This window comes from Alosa sapidissima, chromosome 13 (assembly GCF_018492685.1).
Source record: "Alosa sapidissima isolate fAloSap1 chromosome 13, fAloSap1.pri, whole genome shotgun sequence".
Classification (NCBI taxonomy): Eukaryota; Metazoa; Chordata; class Actinopteri; order Clupeiformes; family Clupeidae; genus Alosa; species Alosa sapidissima.
Window position 1 is genome coordinate 24,063,602 of NC_055969.1, and position 17,461 is coordinate 24,081,062.

At 46.8% G+C, this 17,461-nt stretch overlaps 1 protein-coding gene and 1 long non-coding RNA gene across 3 annotated transcripts in view; one reads left to right on the forward strand and one right to left on the reverse strand.

The window, feature by feature from the left end:
* lpar1 (lysophosphatidic acid receptor 1) overlaps positions 1-9,506 on the reverse strand; it is a 36,872-nt gene extending 27,366 nt beyond the window's left edge. Inside the window, exons 1-2 of one of the 2 annotated variants that reach the window (XM_042059155.1) lie at positions 9,470-9,506; positions 8,454-8,844 (exon numbers count right to left, since the gene is read on the reverse strand). The gene's annotated coding sequence lies outside the window, so the exon portion shown is untranslated. Of the gene's footprint in view, positions 1-8,453; positions 9,207-9,469 lie in introns of those variants that run through there. The other variant, XM_042059154.1, reaches the window with a different exon arrangement.
* Positions 1,494-17,461, forward strand: part of LOC121680020 — a 16,560-nt gene continuing 592 nt past the window's right edge. Inside the window, exons 1-2 of the long non-coding RNA XR_006021527.1 lie at positions 1,494-1,505; positions 15,350-15,353. This is a non-coding gene — a long non-coding RNA (uncharacterized LOC121680020). The remainder of the gene's footprint in view (positions 1,506-15,349; positions 15,354-17,461) is intronic.

Here is a 17,461-nt window from a genome sequence, read left to right on the forward strand (position 1 = left end):
CCGACTTGGCTTTGTTGTTGTTGAAATTGTAAGTAGCCTACCCTTGGGTGAACTTCGTTTTGTAATGTGGTTTGATAGTCTCTTGAACAATGTGTTTGCCTGACCGTTTTATTGTGAGCACTGTATGTGTTTAGCTTGGTTTCTTGATGGCTAGCTTGCTAGCTAGTGGGGGTTTAGCGTAGCACTCACTTGCTACCGAAGCTGCAGGGGGAGCTATGTCGTAAAAAATGCAAGCCCAAATCCGGCGAAAACCCAGAAGCAGCGAAGGAATAACCAGACCTGCATAGGGCTTCTTTAAGAGGGCCAAATTAAAGCTGATTCAACTACAACAGCCCTGAGAGCCCCAAGATAAGGCTCGTTTGACGACATGAGCACTCAGAGATGCCAATTCAGGCTTGTTTGACTACAAGACCCCTGAGAGAGTCCAGTCATTCAACTCATTCAACTTCAAGAGCATTTAGAGAGCCCAGTTAAGGCTTGTTCAATTGCTCATCATTAAGAGAGCCTAGTTTAATGACAACTTAGCTTTAAGAACAACATAGGGTCTAAGTTCATTTTCTAGGAACAACCTAGGGTCACATAATTGTGATTTGGGTCCAAAACAACATTATTTGAAGTAGCTTAGAGTAAGACCGGAACATGCATTTACAATGGAATAACATATAGCGACAGCCTTGGGAGCTACTTTACGCCACTGAAAAGACTGTTCCACTTACATGCCACTGTGGAAAGGGTCCCTACAGACAAAGCAATGAAATTGTAACTTTCTAAGTGTACCGAACGTGTATAAAGAGGACTGTTAAGACTACACTACAGCCAATACTGAGCATAATAAATTAATCTCAGCACTAACCCAGCACTGACCTAGCCTGGAAAATCCAGACCCTGGTCATTTAGAAAGATTAAGGGTCTGGCCACAAATAATGTAATGGCCCAACTAGACCAATGTTTACTCTGACTGATTCCGGACTTCGAAACAATTGGATAACACTACGACCAATGTTCACTGACTGATTCCGGACTTCCAACGTTGCAGCGCTGTCGTCATCTGTTTAGCTCACCTCTGGCCCGCCTATATCAGATACACCGATGTGATTGGTTCCCCCCAATGCAAGGGGCAAAAGTAACATGCATCATTACTCATTGCCAGAGTCTCTTGCAGACACAATTCAAATTGTGCTCTCGCGAGAACTCTGGATTTCCAGGGTAGCACTGACCATAAGAGACTACACTAAATCCAACTATGACCATAACAGACTTACTAAATGTCAAACTATGACCAGCAAGGAAGCTGCAGTACATCAACACTGTAATCCTGACCAGAAAGTACACTAAATCCAACACTGACCATAATAAATTAATCTCTAAAACCAGCACTGACCATAACAGACTACACTAAATCCAGCACTCCACTTTAAACCAACACTGCTCTCCAGACCATTATAAATCCCCCAAAATCAACACTGTGCTCCTTACTATAAGTAACTACGCTAAGGCCAACACTGGTGGGTGTTCCTGTTCTTACCTCATTCAACTGGTGTCTCTTCTTTTCAGGGCAAAAGACAAGTCAAGACAAAAAAACAGCAAGCAGCTCCATTTGTGAAAATCCAAATACAAGGAATAGTCATCAGTACATCTCCGTACAACTTCAAAGGAGACATCTTAGTTTGACAATTATGTCTTCTTCAGTCCACAAGGCTGAGACACTGATCAATCCTGATCTCCCTGTCTGTGTATCCACAGTTAATGAAATATTATATCAGTGACATCGGGAAAAATACACAAATCTTGAGTGCATTATTAAGACATTAAAAGTTATCACAATGTAAGGTTTACTGCTAGTACTTTAGTGCTTCTTAACAACACAACAACAACAACACTACAACAACAGAGCTTCACAAGAACAAACAAGATGATATGTTTGCCCACAGAGTGAGTTTGACTTTGCGTGGGATGATAGCAGACCTTAAATGAGCATCATTAAGGACAGGGTAGAGGACATAAAAACCTCATTATGCTCCTCAATGGTCCAGACGTGGCTGTCTCTGGCTGTCTGACCCACAAACCAACCTCAGAGGGGGAGGCAGACAGACAGACAAACAGACAGCCAGGCCACTGTCATGGTAACCATACAACGCATGAGATGAGAGGGAATCAGATTTAATTGCAGTGTAGGGCAGGAGTTGATACCATCATGGAGGGATGGAAATCATAGGTTGTTATGAAAGCACCGCTCCGTGATGGCTGTGTAGCACCACTGGGTGGCTAATCTAGGAGTAACGGAACGGCTGTGTCCCTAAAAGCTCTCTGAGAGCTTTCTGCTCTCTCCCTGTTTACACCAGACGGGTGGCTTCAGTCATAAAAACTACGCCAGCTTCCTCTCAACGAAAGACAAACAAAATGTGAATGCTGAGGTAGGGGAGGTTTGGGGGAGGATGGAGGATTTCAACAACAACATAGTGAAGGGTAACCAAAAGAGGAGAGAAGGAGGGAAATTAATCTGCCATCTGGCCAGCGTCCTCTCCAAGCCCTGCAGTGGGTCTGCTAAACTGCTTTAAGGGGGAGACTGTATTCCTACAGTTAGCAGCACAGTCTCCCTGGACAACTGAATACTTCTAGGTTTCAATTTCCGGGACTTGTAGGTGACAGCAGAGTCTTGTCAGACTGAGGCTTTCCAGTTGATACAGTTGTCTTTCATACTAGTTATTTAAGCATAGCACAAAAGCACAAAAGGGCTCTCTACACCTAGATCTACTTACAGTAACAAAAAACATCTACAAGTGAACGATAGCTTTTTGAGAGTTGTACATTCCATGTGCACTGCGTAATAGGCCAAAGTGTGAGAGAGAAAGTCTTTTATCGTACGCTGGGCCCACCTACACATACAAGCAGCACGTCACACAGAGCACATAAGCCCAGGGAGTGTAATCACGCTTCCCCTCCAAGAGAGGCGAGATGTCTTTAACACTTTCCAGAGCGCTGACGTCTCCGAAAGAGGCGAGATGTCTTTAACGCTTTCCAGAGAACGCTGACGACGTCTCCACCCAGATCGCCAGGCAGCAGCAGCAGTGTGGGCCACCCAACACTAATCAGGAGCATCTTTGCCAAAAGCCTCCATGCTGCACCACACCACACCACACCGCGCCACACCACACCACACCGCGCCACACCGCACCACACCGTGCCACGCCGCGCCCTTGGGGGCAAGAAGCCAGCGGGTATCCATATACAGTACATATACTATACAGTGGGAGATGGGTCAAGGAGGGGATGCCGTAAGCAATGCATGTGGCAACCACAGACACACACACACACACACACGCACACGCACACGCACACGCACACACAAACCATGAGAGCAATGCAGGAGGTAGCTGTAGCAAATGTTTCCTATCCATGCCTACACATATGCAAATGATTCACATGCATCCACGCACACACACACAGAGAGACACACACACACACACACACACACACACACACACACAGAGAGAGAGACACACACACACACACACACAGAGAGAGAGAAAGAGAGAGATAACTGTCTCATTGTCTCAAATCTCATTGTCTTACTTAATTTCCAAATTCTGTTCAACATGTTTGTCCTTCTATGTGTATAATTGAACTTTGGCTATAATGTTACAGAAACATTCATGCCAATAAAGCTCTTTTGAATTGAATTGAATTAAAAGAGATAGATGTAGAGAGAGAGAGATGTAGAGAGAGAGAAAGAGAGATGTAGAGAGAGAGAGATGTAAAGAGATGTAGAGAGAGAAACAAGAGGGATGGTGAGAGAGATGTAGAGAGACAAACAAGAGGTGGATATAATACTGTATATATAGAAAGAGAGAGAGAGAGAGAGAGAGAGAGAGAGACTCACATACAGTACACAGACCCAAACACCTACGATAGAGCATACCGAAGGTGCAGTGCAGTGGACGCCTCCTGGTCACTGAGCTAATGATGGACTGTGTGATGGTGGAGAGAGGTGGTTGGGGCGAGTGAACTAACTCAGAGGGTCAGCTGCTGATGAATGGGCTGTGATGATGAAAAGCTTCTCTGTTAGCACCCCAGCTAATTAGCCATTAATTAACGGGCGTCACGCTGCTCTGTCTGATAGCGGAGCCGGAGTAATCATCGTCTGGTGAGCAGCTCAGCTGACAGATGACGAGGATCAAAAGGCCGACCACTCCTCTCGCTCACTCAAATTCAAAAGTTGCTTTATTGGCATGACAAATGAAAACTTGTATTGCCAAAGCAATTGTTACATGTTAAAGGTATAACAACAATTACAGAGACAAACATATACACATACTTTAAACTGATATATACATTTAAGATTTGTGAACAATAGTACTTAGTTTTACATCGGTTCATTGAATAGTATTATTGAGCTCATTGAGAGTAGTATGGTGACTGCCTGCATGTGTATGTGGTTGTATGTGAGTTCATCAGCGCGTTTGCGCACGTGTGTGTGTGTGTGTGTGTGCGTGTGTGTGTGTGTGTGTGTGCGTGTGTGAGCGTGTGTGCGGTGCGTGTGTGTGTGTATCACTCACTGTCCCTCCTCTCTCTCTCTCACTCACTCACCCTCATCTCCCTCACCCTCCTCTCCCTCATGCCTTCTCCACCCAGGGTGATGGATGTCACCCAATGCACTGGCTAGCAAAGGAGGATAACATACCCACGCACACACACACACACACACACACACAAAAACATAGCACACTCATAGACTGATACTCAAAAAACAGACTAATGCATGCACACGCACACACATACAGATACACACAGACAAACAGACACACAGACATTCACACAAACACTAAGGCATATTAAAACACACAGCCACACAATACACACACACTCTTAGGATTACGGTCCATGTGTTGATGTTGTGTGCAAAAAAAAAAGAAGTTTGAAATGTGAAATTTGACTATGGCAAACACACTTCAACCAAATTTCCTTAATAGCCCTCATCCTTGAGAGGGGCGATGTCTGCGGGCAACACTAAAACACTAATGCATTAGAATTCTCTACTGGGAACCAAAATCTCGGAATCTCTCACTACGCCATGTTACTACATGCACTCAGCATAGTGAGCATGTTTGTTTTCATGAAACCGATCCTGGCGTGGTTGCACTTGACGGGAGAGAGCCACACCACTGGAAATTGTTTGGTTTGCAGGTCCAAGCCTGGCATGCAGAGAACACACACACACTCATACATACACACAAACATACCATACACACACACACACACATACACACACACAGACACACACACATACATACAGCGACACACACACATACAGCGACACACACACACACACACTCACACACTAATACACACAGACATACCACACACACACACGGACACTTACTCATGCTCACAAATATACCACACACACACACACACACACACACACAGCGGTGCACATACAGACACACTCAGTCATACACATACACACACACTCACATATAGGCAGAACCCCCACTCACACATAGTAAGTTAGAATCACACACATAAACACACACTCACACACACACTCTGACTCGCTCCCTCTCTCTCTGCCTCTCCAGTGAGTTAAGGGCACACAGCATATCCCACCCCCCCCACCCCCCTCGTTTAATGTGTTTTAGTGCTGTCAGGGCCAGTGGCGTGCAGGAAAGGCCGGGCCACGATCAGGTCATCTGCCTGGGCCAAACGTTCCACGGCTGCTCCCCGACCCGACCCGGGAGGTGACTGGCGAGGGCAGGCTTTCCTGTCTGGCCGAGGGGGGCAGTGCAGTGGGCACCCCAGCCCAGCGAGCGGGCGAGAGCCTGCCCGGCCCAGCGAGCGGAGCGGGAGGGAGATGTCCCTGTGAATCAGCTGCGGAGGCCTGGCCAGGAAAACAATGGGAGGGACGGCGAGGAGAGGTGTGGTACCACAGGCGGCCAGCGATGCAGCTCTATTTCCAGCTCAGGATGATGACATGACAGGGACACTCATGCACTGGTGTACATCCCTCTATTTCACTCACACACACACAAGGACACAGACACACAGACACACACACCCACACACACACAGACACACACAACCAGACACACACATACACACACCCAGACACACACAGATACACACAACCAGACACACACACACACACCCAGACACACACACACACAATTGGCACTTGGCACACATGGCAGAACCAAAACAATTCTCTTGCTGTTTCTTTCTGGGTGTGCCCTCAAAGTGCCAACATGTGTCCCTGGCGTCTCTGGTCATTGGCCTGGGCTCTGGTCCGGCGCTCGCTGTGTTTGACCTGCAGCCGTCCTGCTCCACCTTAATCACCGGGACAGTTGTTATCTGCCCTGCCACCAGGGCGGCGGCGCTATGGGGTGAGAGAAACCGCTGCTGTAGCCGGCTCTAGACGTATAGGGACGGGGACAGGAAACGGTCCTGTGGTCACCTCAGCCCTTGGGGGGGGGGGCAAACATTTGAGGAACAACCACTGACTGTTCAGTGTTTGTTTCAGTCAGAAACATTGTGTGAGGTCTGTCGGCGTGTGCATGTTTTAGAGATAGGGCTTTGTTCCCTCAGAGGCAAAACTAACCCGTGGCTGTAATGACTTTTCCAGGTGTGGACCTGTTTAACTCTTCTGCCTCTGATTCAGCTGACATTTACAGTGGTTGTTATTGACAGTATACCAGGAGGTAAAGTGTTGACTTTCTTTAGAATATTTTACTTGCCCTTTATATTTAAATCAGCCAACTCAAAAAGCTCTCTCTCATTTGTAGAAAACTGTTTTAGTAGATCTCAGTGTAGGGAGTACTTTTGTACTTATATGTTTAAAAAATTATAATATCAAAGTTAGAACAAACTTTAGAACAAACAAACAAACTGCGATCACCTACAAGGTGTGCCTGTGTGTGTGTGTGTGTGTGTGTGTGTGTGTGAGTGTGTGTGTGTGAGTGTGAGTGTGTGTGGGTGTGTGTGAGAGAGAGTTAATTTGGTTCTCCACTGTTGTGAAAGTGTTTCTGTGGTGTGTTGTCAATCTAATTAACTGGTCTAAGCAGTGACGTGCTAGATCTGGATGAATGTATCTGTATCTGTGTGTGTGTGTGTGTGTCTGTGTGTGTGTGTGTGTGTGTGTGTGTATGTGTGATGTTGGTGAGCATATCTGTGTGAGGGAGCCATTTAAGAGAGAGCAGAAAACCCATAAAGGACAAGTTCACACGTTACACAAAGGGCAAGCTGAGATCCCGGCTTCCACAGATGCCATGTTGTCTCAGATCTCATTTAAAGCTCAACAACCCTCACACATCCACACCCAGCTGTTAACTTGAATTACACTGAGGCTTTAATGAAACCACTTTTTTATGTGTTGTATATTACGCACAGGGACTCTTCTATGAGAAAGACATTTCTGCCACAGTGCTTACACTCTGAAATGAAATCAAAACACTAGCAAAGCAAAATAGGTTGTTGTTGCAGTATTTGAGGGTGAAGCTAGACAGATGTGGACTGTTTCTTGTTCATAATTAAAAACCCCTTGCATTTAACTTAACTAAAATGTCATAGTGTGTGCATGTAAAAATAAATGTAAACAAATATCGTAACAAGGCTGAACATATCAAGCAAGTCCAGAGAAAGTTCCCAAAATTTGCCCAAGACAGTGGAGTCTTCTAAAGACAGATCTCTGGCCAGACTGAGACCCGGAGAGAGTCAAGGCGTGTGCTTTGGGCAAAAGCCAAAGGCATCAGGAATGTTTGAGGACTAATCGATCTGTGGGGCACGATGCTTACTTTAAACTTTGTTATTTGACTACATGGATTCAAAATGGCGTTCATAAACCAAGAAAAACATAGCCTACCTACGAAAAAATACTCGTTGACTTGATACTTTACCATTGGTAGATTTAGGAGGGAGCGAGGGAACCGGAGGGGGCAAACGGAAACCTGGATTGCATTGTGCATCTGGAAACTCGATATTGCAAAGCAACATCCGAGGGGAAGGCGATGAGGAAGGGGGGGGGGGGGGGGTTATGGACAAGTGTCGTTTTGTTGTTCTTTAGCCACAAAAGCTCAATTAGTTATTTGCCTTGTACTTCAAATTTCCACTGACAGTCGGACATATTTACAACTCCACCAGCACCTCAATTCATATCTGCAGCGAGTCTTCCAGCGTAGAGCCAAGTACTGCGCATTTTTGCCACGCGTAACTGACTGACGCACCGCGCAGCTCAGAGTTCTTGTGTGGTGATTAGCTATCGTTATGATAGCTCTCTCCGCTATTTGATAACAATATTCCCAATTAGAGAGATACAGTATAAAGGCGAGAAAGTAGAAAAGTTAAACTGTGTTTCATGACACTGTACTATTTGGACATATTTAGATCTAATAACATTTGCGGCAAATGCGTAAATAAGCAAACGGGAGTGTAGTGAACGTAACAAATAGCCTGTCACTTACCGAGGTCAAGGCAGCAAGAAGGTTGGTGATACCAGAGATGTGCCTTGTAACTCCAAAAAAGGACAACTTTTGATATGAGACGGAATACAGTTCCCAGAGATTGAAGTCCTGTTATTCACAAAAAAAACCGTCAGGGATGCATGGGCTGTTGATGAATTTTCCAGTCAAATCCAGAGTTACGTTGTATGATCATTTTAGTCCTCCGAAAGTATTTCAGTGATGGAATTTCAGCAGGAAAAAAAGTTAGGTGTCCCCTTCTGCTTCCCGCTGTCCAGCTCTCTTGCCACAGCCGCGGAGAAGTACCGCTCTCCTGCACAGAGGAGGACCGCTGTCTGCGCGTGACGTCACGCGCGCCTGCGAGCGGCGGAACGCGCGAGCGAGCGTCCTATTCCTGGGAGTAATTGAAAACACATTGTCAATTGTGTTCTTGAAAGACAGGGGAGTGCGGAGGGGAAAAAAAGCACCTAATCTATTCAAATCCAAAAACCGAGTTAATAAACTTTAAGTGAAGCCGACGGATCACAGGAAAGCATCTGTGAAAGTTTGCGATACTTTTCACACTGGGAGAAAGTTGTGAACCTGGACAGCGCGTCAAAAGGGTGTTACTTTATGCACGTACGGGTTGGTTGATCCATGCTAAAGATAGACCCCTCCCCCATTAAATGTTAATTTTCTTTATAAATGCTGTTTTATTTCTCGTTCTGTAGCAGGCTGCTAGCGCCGGTCCAAGCAAGGTCTGTCTTGATGGGTGGACCCGCGCACACTCCCAGCACAGCAGCGGTGGTAACTGAACAATGCCTGTAGGAATGTCAGACACAGAGGGAGCATTATGCGTCCACTTCCATTCTGCTTCATTGGGAGGTTAAACCTATTAAAGTCTGTGGAGGCGCGCTGGTCCGCAGCAACAACAAACACACGCAAGATTACGTTTCAAGACAGCTGCGCATTGTTTACGCTTTGCATGTCTTGCGAAAACAGTCCGCAAATTAAATGGAACAAACATTAAGATCACTGACCTCATGATATTCAGCCCCAGCAGCGCTGCGAGGGCAGCAACTCATTCTCCTCTCAGTGGTGTGAGACGGTAGGCTACGAATGCCGTCTAAACATATTTTAATTCTGATATGTCACGTGTTTTCTTTGAAAAATGTATAAAGACCTTGCACGTAAAGATAACAGTGGTTGGAAGTACATAAAAAGTGTCTCTGTGTGTGTATGTGTGTGTGTGTGTGAGCACGTGTGTGTGACATCGCACACATTACTGTGTGTCTGTTGACATAATTATTTCTTATCAAATAGTAAGCAGAGATAAGAGGGGCCCTAGTAGCTATAAATCAAACATTAAAAAGGACATTTTGCAAATAGCAACTCTATCTCTATTGCACAGGAGGCCTCGGTGGTTGAGAGGTCTCCTCAAGCTCGCTCAGGAAAAAAGGGAAGTAGCACAGAGAATTGAACCACATTAGTCTGGAAAGTCAACAGATTAGCTGAGCTGCCTTCACTTGTTCACCACTGTGCGGTGAAGTGGAGGTCTGCAGGCACATGAGCTCATGGTCAGGGATAAGCCCATGTTCTTTACCATGGAGCCTGATCCCACTGGTCAGCCGGCCAGTCAGCGTTGTGCGCTCGAGCTCATTATGTCCAAGGTGGGTTTGCGCTAATGCTCTGATCAGGACGCTGATCCTCTGTGGTTATGAAGGTTGAGTAAAAGATCCAAACATGCTCGGTCAAGCGCCCAGTGAGGGTGGGAGACACAGCAAGAGTCCAGAGGTGGTTGGACAGAGAGACTACAGATGAAACAGCTGCCTGGAACTCTGTCAGGCTTCCAGAACACAACAGCTTAGAACCCAGAGACCTTCAAAACACAGACAGACACACACACACACACACACACACACACACACACACACACACAGAGAGAGAGAGAAAGAGAGAGAGAGAGACTTTAAAAACAGATACTTCAAGGGGACGGGGGAGGGTTTTTTTTTACATTGAGGAAGTGCTTGTTGAACGTCGTGAGGGGTGATGATGCACTGTGGGCAAGTGGGAGGCTTCGTCCCTCTCCCTCACAAGATACTTTTGCAGTTTACAAGGACGCGGGACATGCCAGGGCACCATAACACTGTAGCAAATGAAAGAATTGGAGAGCGGTGGGGGGGGGGGGGGTGCAAAAGTTGTGCATTTGTTTGATTTAGAGCGAAACCTTCGTGCCACAGAGATGCATGTTTTCCCGTGAAGTAAACTCTGTTTGCCTGACTCACTTCTTGATTTTCCCCCTGAAAGTCCAGGGGAGAAGCAAACCCAAACAAGCCTCCACGCTCAACCCTAGCTTCTCAAGGAACTGTAAATAACCAGCACTTCACTTCACTTCACTGAACTGTATTTGTGACCTTTAACAACTAGTCCGCATTGAACAATGAGATGGGGGAATGAATAAAAATCTGTTGGTTTTCAGTTATTAAAAACCAAAAACAATTTAGCTGATCTCTCAAGTGCTTTAGATGTATATTTGACACAGTTCATGTGTTGTGATTTCATCTCTATGCATTATTACCAGATGGGGGTTTCCGCACTCTGGAGTGTGTTTATAAAGCCTCCATTTCTCCGGTGAGAATGAGAGGGTGGGAGTGAGACAGAGAGAGGAGACGGACAGAGAAGAGAGGGAGGACAAATGGAGAGAGATGGTATGTGTGTGAGAGAGAGAGTGTGTGTGTGAGAGAGAGAGTGTGTGTTTGTGAGAGAGAGAGAGTGTGTGTTTGTGTGGTGTGTGTCTGTGTGTGTGTGTGTGTGTGTAGTGTGTGTGTGTGTGTATGTGTGGTGTGTATGTGTGTGTGTGTATGTGTGTGTAGTGTGTATGTGTGTGTGTGTGTGTGTGTGTGTGTGTGTGTGTGTGTGTGTATATGTATGTGTGTGTCTATGTGTGGTGTGTATGTGTGTGTGTGTAGTGTGTGTGTGTATGTGTGTGTGTAGTGTGTGTGTGTGTGTGTGTGTATGTGTATGTGTATGTGTGTGTGTGTGTGTGTGTGTGTGTGTGTGTGTGTGTGTTTGCCAGGAAGAGTCGCAGGGGTCATCAGAGAAGCTGGGAGAAGCGCGAGGAAACAGGAGGTCAGCGGCGGGGAGGTTGGAAACCTTCCGGACTTCCACGAAGAGAAGGTTAAGCAAACAGTGGCCAGGGCTGATGAGACGTCTGACCGCGTCCGAACTCCGCAGGGATGGGAGAAAGAGAGAGAGAGAGGGAGAGAGAGAAAGAGAGAGGGAGAGAGAGAGAGAATAAGAGAGAGGGAGACAAAGAGAGAAAGAGAGAGGGGGAGAGAGGGAGAGAGAGAGGGAGAGAGAGAGAGGGGGAGAGAGACAACCCTCCAGCACCAGCAGAAACAGTGTCACCCCTGCGGGTCTAACCAGGCGACCTGTCCCTGTCATATAGACTCACAAGAGGGAAGGAACCGTCGTCAAAAACACTGGAAGACTCTGGGGTTCCACATTAGAGAGAAGGAACCAATCCCAAAACCATTGGAAGACTCTGGGGTTCCACATCAGAGAGAAGGTATCGTCCCCAAAAGCACTAGAATACTGGGGTTCCACATCAGAGAGAAGGAACTGTCTTCAAAAACACTGGAAGACTCTGGGGTTCCACATCAGAGAGAAGGAACTGTCCTCAAAACCATTGGAAGACTCTGGGGTTCCACATCAGAGAGAAGGAACCATCCCCAAAAGCACTGGAATACTGGGGTTCCACTCCAGAGATGCCTCTGTTTGGCCTTTTGCTATTATGTTCTTCTGCGTGCGGCTCTGACGTTAGAGGGCAGATACGCCGTGGGCTGGTTATCAGTGAGAAACAACAGACCGGCTGGCCGACAGGCTGTTGGGAACGCCATGCATGCGTGATGTCATTTCCCCTCCTCTGCCCACTGACTCCCAGAAGGAAAGATGGCCTTTAATGAGCTTGTTATGATGGGGAGGGCATCTCTGACACTCTGAAAGTGTGTGTGTGAGTGTGTTTTATGTGTGTGTACGTGTGTGTGTGTGTGTACGCATATGTATGTGTGTGTGTGTGAGTGTCTGTGTGTGTGTGTGTGTATGTGTGTGTATGCAAGCCAAGCATATGTGTGTGTGTGTGTGTGTGTGTGTGTGTGTGTGTGTGTGTGTGTGTGTATCTGGTGGGCTATCCTTTCACTCTGAGGGGTTTACGAGCACTGTCCATTACTCTTTCCACAGGAAGCCAGCGGAGACCTCTGGCCGCGCACTAAGTGAGGCTTACTGGTATCTGCATCATACGGACACGGCACGCTGAACATTTATTTACTTCTTCACGTCTGCTGCTTGTTTTCCGTAAAGCACAAACATCTGCAGGCTCTGAATGTGATCCTTCAAATGGCATAGAGATAATAAGCAGTAAAATTAAAAGGGAAGCAAATAAGCACTACGGCTGAGAGGCAGAGCATCACTGTCAGTACATTAGTGTCCTATCATAAATCACTGTGATTGAGCTGTCTGTTGCCAGGCTCTGTAAGAATCTCAGACCGTCTCTCTTATCCTGAACCCTCGTGCACACACATGAAAACACACACACTCATACACACACTCTCGTAAAGGTGCAGTCAACGATTGATCCGCTAGATGGCTATTCCGTGAGTACACTGTAAAAAAAAAAAAAACTGGTCTCTGTGGGCAGCCCAGGATCTGAAAATGGGAAACAAACAAAGTGGGGGCGGCCTGTCCACCAAACAAAAACAAACCCCTGTGTGGAGTTTCTCTGGGAGTACTGAAGCTATCTATTTCGTTTGGTCCTTGCGTTGTTTTGGACAAAAGCATCTGCTAATGATTTTAAACATAAATATATAAACATAAACAAACGTGACTTCTTGCTCAATCGCTGACTGTACCTTTACCTCTCTCTCTCTCTCTCTCTCTCTCTCTCTCTCTCTCTCTCTCTCTCTCTCTCTCTCTCTCTCTCTCTCTCTCTCTCTCTCTCTCTCCCCTCCCTTCCTGTTCTCATGTGATATTTTGTGTGTGTTTCTTTCACATCTTATCCCAGGTCTTTAGCCTTCTTGCTTCACACACACTCTCTCTCACACACACACGCCCTGTCACGCTCACATAATGCTACTCTTGTGCTGCTTCTCAGGCTGCTCTTTCAGAGGGGACCTCGGCCGTGTCAAGAGGCTTCACACACACACACACACATCTGGGCACTCCCAGGCCTCTGCGCTCCAGATGTTTGTTCTTATGGCACAGTGAGGTCAGCAATCTCCCTTCAAACGTGTCACTTCCTCTGTGCGCAGGGTGTGGCCCAAGGGCCAGGGCATTGGACATCCTAACATTCTGTCAGTTCAATTTCAGATTCAAAGGATTCTTTACTTTCTTTCTCTTTCGTTCCTTCTTTCTTTCTTTCTTTCTTTCTTTTCTTTCTTTTTTTTGTTTAATGTCTTCCATACAAAGGACTAGAGTATCGTCACAAAGCCTCACTTTTATGCCCTTTTATGCCCTTTTTGGAGAGGATGCAGTGTTGAAAAAAGAGAAAAGGAGAGACATGAAGACATAACGCCGCCTCTTCAGAGAGTTGGAGAAGCTGTTTGGTGTTTTCTGAAGGTCTGTAGGCTCCGAGCCATTACTGCCTCACAGAAAACAGGTGTGGTGCAGGCAGCTCTCTCGTTGTTTCAATCCCCTCCTCCCCTTTCTCCATCTGCTGGAGAAAAGGGCCCAAACTCGGTGCTCAAGTGCTCAGTGTGTGTGTGTGTGTGTGTGTGTGTGTGTGTGTACGTGTGCTGGTGTGTGCGTGCATATGTGTGTGTGTGTGTGTGTGTGTGTGTGTGTGTGTGTGTGTATGTGTGTGTGTGTGTGTGTGTGCATGTGTGCTGGTGTTTGCGTGCATATGTGTGTGTGTGCTGGTGTGTGTGTGTACAAGGATTCTGACAAGTCCCACTCAGCCATTAGAGATTCCAAGCAGCGGTGGATGCTGACCCCAGTTTACATACAGTAAGTAAACACACATTATATGTGTGTGTGTGTGCCGCTGGACGGGCTTCAGGAAGCTGATGGAGAGAGGGAGGGGGAGTAAGCTGGATGAGATGAAGGCCTCCCAACGGGGAGTGTAAATTCATGTGAATTTGTGGGTTTTGAAAGTTTGGAAGGGGAAGGTATTTCCCAGATTCCAGCTGTGTTCGCGTGTTTTCAGGCGTTCCTGTGTTTCTGCTGTAAATGCAGATTTTCTTCATTTACTGTTCATCTTGATTGGGAAAAAAAAATTATGAAACAGGAAAAAAAGTATCAAATTCAGAATTTGAAGTGACTTTGTTCCGACACAGTTCCTTAAAGGTCTCTGAATGGGGCATTGAAAGACATGGAGTTGCTGTTAGCTAACAGTTGACTGAATCAGCAGGCACACACACACACACACACACACACACGCACACACACCCACACACACATGCACACACACACACACACACACACACAAACATACACATGTGTGCTTTGAAATGGCTGCAGATGGGCTGGGGTCTGGATGGAGACTGCAGACTGGAGCAGAGCGTCAGTTTCAGCCAATCTCCTCAGCCCTGTCTCTTTTCTCGAGAGCGGAGCGCTTTAGCAGAAACTGGAAACACGAGGCGAGGATCGTCGCCGAGGCTACAATGAGTGCCACGCAGCGTCTCCCTCGTCATGACGATTAGCGCGAGTGGAAAAGCCATTATTTGAAAACAAAAAGAGCCCATTATATCAGGACAGCGCTGCACACAGCTAGACATATGGAACCAATTACCCCCCCCCCCCCCCCCCCCCCACACACACACACACACACCCCAGCCCCACCAGGCGTGAGACAGAGCAGTCTGGCACTAGGTAGGACTCAAGCTCTCACTCGAAGACACGTTAACCAGGTTCAAGTCAAAACGAAGACTCGTCCAACAAAAGTATTTACTGTAGTAGCACGCAGTGACCCCAGTTTAACCAAAGAAATACAACATGAAACGCAGGTCGCAGATGGTAGAGCACTAGAGGAGAAATTAATTTACGTATAAGGAATAGTTTGTAGATGTAATGTGGGGTGTCTGTAATGTGAGGTGTCTGTAGATGGAATGTGGGGTGTCTGTAATGTGAGGTGTCTGTAGATGGAATGTGGGGTGTCTGTAATGTAATGTGGGGTGTCTATCTACCAGGGTGTCAAGTATCTATCTATCTATCTGTAGATGTAATGAGGGGTGTCTGTAGATGTAATGTGCTCGGGCTCTATTTGGTGATTGTGGTGTGTTTACACTCTGCTTCGCTGGACCAGTGAAATATGATTCAGTGGTCAGTCTCAGGAGTGACCACATCCCCTCTCTCTCTCTCTTTCTCTCTCTCTCCTTCTCTCTCTCTATCTTTCTCTCCCTCTCTGCCTCGCTCTCTCTTTCTCTCTATCTCTCTCTCCCTCTCTCTCTCTATTTCTCCCTCTCTCTCTCTCTCTCTCGCACTCTCTCGCTGGCTCTCTCTCCTCTCTCTTTCGCATGCTTTCTCTTTTCCTCTCTCTCTCCCTCTCTCTCTCTTGTGTACACTCTCCTTCTCTCTCTCTCTTCCTCTCTCCTTTGCGTGCCCCCCTCTCTTTCTCTCCCCCCTCTCTCTCTCTCTCTCTTTCTCCCTCTCCCTCTCTCTTGTGTGCGCTCTCTCTTTCTTACTGGCGCTGTGGACATCCCAACACCCTGTGAGGTCACCTTCTGGGCCTGTGCGAGACTCTGACACACCCCTCTCAAACTCTGAACGGATTTCACACACACATACTTACCACGCACAGTCATCATCCTGGCGTGGCGATCAAAGCAGCATGACTCAGCAGATGCAAGCAGTCGTGGCTGAGTCATGATTACGCTCAGTGAGCACTAAGGGCCCTTCTGTAGCTCTCCGGGCTCCCTAAAGCTGCTATTTATGGGCCCCCGTGGTGCTGAGTTTGGAACTGTATCATCTCATATGCTGCAGTACAGTTCAGTTCAGCACACATTGCATTGGCACTCTCTGCTAGAAGTTCCTCTTGGGGGGTGAGTGAGTGTGAGTGTGGGTGTGGGGGGGTGGGTTACAGAGGAAGGGGGTGTTTGTGTAAATTTGCAGACCCTTAACTCGGACATGTGCTGTACAGATGGTCTAGCATATAGGATACCTTTGGGTTTGGGGGGAGGGAGTGGATGGATCGGAGGAAGGGAGGGAGGGAGTAGGTATCTTGTTTGGCAGCTAAATGTCTTGTCAGTAGCATTAGCGATCAAGACAGATTTCCTCATATAAATAAACCTGACTTGACTTGACTGCAGTCACCCTAGTTCTCTGCGGTCACCTTAGTTCTCTGCAGTCCCAGTGAGTGTGGTCAGCGGTCACTCATCAAGACAAGTGAGTCCTGATCAGACTGGCCGGTGAGCCCAGACCCTATTGGTTGTGCTATTCCACGTGCTCAAACAGGTAATAGTGCAGGGGGCATGCCCAAGGAGTGTGTATTGTTGCATGTCTTACTGATGATGTATGGGAAGGGTTGGTGTGTGTGTGTGTGTGTGTGTGTGTGTGTGTGTGTGTGTGTGTGTGTGTGTGTGTGTGTGTGTGTGTGTGTGTTTATTTATTTGTAAGTTTTTTTCCTACGCTGCCTTGGACGCTGTAACAATGCAAATTTCTCCTTTGGGAGAACTCCAGTGTGGGATGAACTACTAACCCTAATTCTCTGCGACCCCAGTGAGTGTGGTCAGATTAGTAGAATTTCCTGACCGGACTGGTCTGCGATGCTCATTTTCCTAGTACCACAGATATCTGGAGACTCAGTGAGGATGATGGTCCAATCAGGAAACACTTTATTCTTTCAATAATGTGCATCAAGGGATAAAGATAAGCTTCACCAAGAGGATTCACCCGTATGTCTAACTAAACAGGGAAATAACCAGGGCCAGCTCTAGGCAAGGGCCAGTTCAGTTGTGCATCTGCACAGTGTGCAGCCTCAAGCCTAGCTTGGATGTAGATGAGTTGGTGTTGAGTGTAATGGTAGCTAGCTGGTACATAGC